The sequence below is a fragment of the Triticum dicoccoides genome, chromosome 3B, assembly GCF_002162155.2.
Source record: "Triticum dicoccoides isolate Atlit2015 ecotype Zavitan chromosome 3B, WEW_v2.0, whole genome shotgun sequence".
Lineage (NCBI taxonomy): Eukaryota > Viridiplantae > Streptophyta > Magnoliopsida > Poales > Poaceae > Triticum > Triticum dicoccoides.
The window spans coordinates 440,675,209-440,677,017 of record NC_041385.1 but is presented as its reverse complement, the minus strand read 5'-3'; positions in this window follow the sequence as shown (position 1 = coordinate 440,677,017).

Below are 1,809 nucleotides of genomic sequence, written 5' to 3'. Positions count from 1 at the left end.
CCTCTCCCTCTCGCAGAAGCTTGGCGAAGCCCTGCCGTGATCACTGCTGCATCCACCACCACGCCGTCGTGCTGCTGGATCTTCATCAAGCTCTCCTTTCCCCTTGCTGGATCAAGAAGGAGGAGATGTCTTCCCAACCGTATGTGTGTTGAACACGGAGGTGCCATCCATTCGGCGCTAGGATCTCCGGTGATTTGGATCACGACGAGTACGACTCCCTCAACCCCATTCTGTTGAACGCTTCCGCACGCGATCTACAAGGGTATGTAGATGCACTCCTCTCTCTCGTTGCTAGATGACTCCATAGATTGATCTTGGTGAAGCGTAGAAATTTTTTTTATTTTCTACAACGTTCCCCATCAATCCTAACATTGACCTCTTTCGTGGAGCCCATGCGGGGTCGACGAAGGTCCTCGCAACAAAAGGATCCGGCAAGACACCTGTTGTGTACGCCGGCGTCGCCTCCGCGGTGGCCTTCATGGGACCCAAGCGGCGGTGGCCTCCCGTGTTCTACTTATCTCGATGATGGCGGCGGACGCGGAGGCGCTGGCCACCGACTCGTCGCTCTCCGTGCACCCGGCTTCTGTCGCTGCTTGCATGGCGCGGCCGCCGGCATGGGAGTCTCGGCCACAGAAACGGGAGACACGGTACGATGCGGCAGCATGGACGGTAGCAACGACGCCCGTGCGCCGCTCCTCGTCGAGCTGGCCTTGAGTGGCGAGTTGTTGAACCGTGCGCCGGCTTGGGGCAGCAACTGGCTCCGTCGGGCGAGGGGAGGGAGGTGGATCAGCGAGCTGCATAGCTCGTATCCGGCGGGCTACCCAGCCGGCTTTGATGCGGAATAACTACTCTTCGTAAGCCATTGTAAGAGTGGACAAAATGGTGGGGGAGATAGGGGAGCGGCGGAGGTGTGCGATTCTTGGCTGGCGTTTGGCCTCGTTTAAATAGGAGATTAAATAGACGGCGGACGGGACGAGATCGGCCGGCATTGCATTTAACGCCGGCCCGTTCATGAACGGACGTGTGTCCAGAGTGGGTTTCTCGGCTTCCACACGGGCGGGTTTCATGGAGGCGTTTGAATGCGGCACGGAGGCGTGTTCAGCCGGACGTGCCACGAGTGGCGCCCTCGACTCTGACCTAGGACACCACGCCATTCTTCCATTGACGTGTGGGCTCTTTGGGTGCATGGCCTGCATGTCAGTGACCCAACGCAGGCAGTGCACAGCAGAGGAACCTTTGGTGGGCCAGGGCGGTCAGAAGCGGGCATTTCATAAACCGATGGTTGTTCATTGAGTGTGACATCATCTTTTTCATGTAGTTAAGCCTACTATGTTGATAGCCCGTTCGATACGTTGTGATTCATAAAGACCGATGCAAACATCAATGTTCTGCTTATCACAGATAAGATTGATTAATACCCGTAACAATCCATGTCCTTAACAAAGGGTGCATGCACGTATAGGTTGAGCGTGTGTCTTGCGTCGTGTGTTGTCTGCATGCAGGCGTGTGAGTGTTGCGTGCGTGCAAGGGTGCGTTTCAGTGTTGCATGCATGGGTGCGTACGTGCGTGTGTTCGTGAGTGCATGTGTACGTGTCAGTGTTGCACGCCAGCATGCGTGCGTGTGTACGTTATGTGTACGTGTCAGTGTTCCACGCCTACATGCGTGCGTGTCTTGTGTGCGTGCATGTGTACGTGCAGGGTGAGGCTACACGTCAGTCGACTGACCTTTTCATCTCTGGTCATTAGATTTTCCAGCCGTTGGATACGAAATCAAGGGCCTCTAGTTTATCATCAAACTCCACCCCCCCC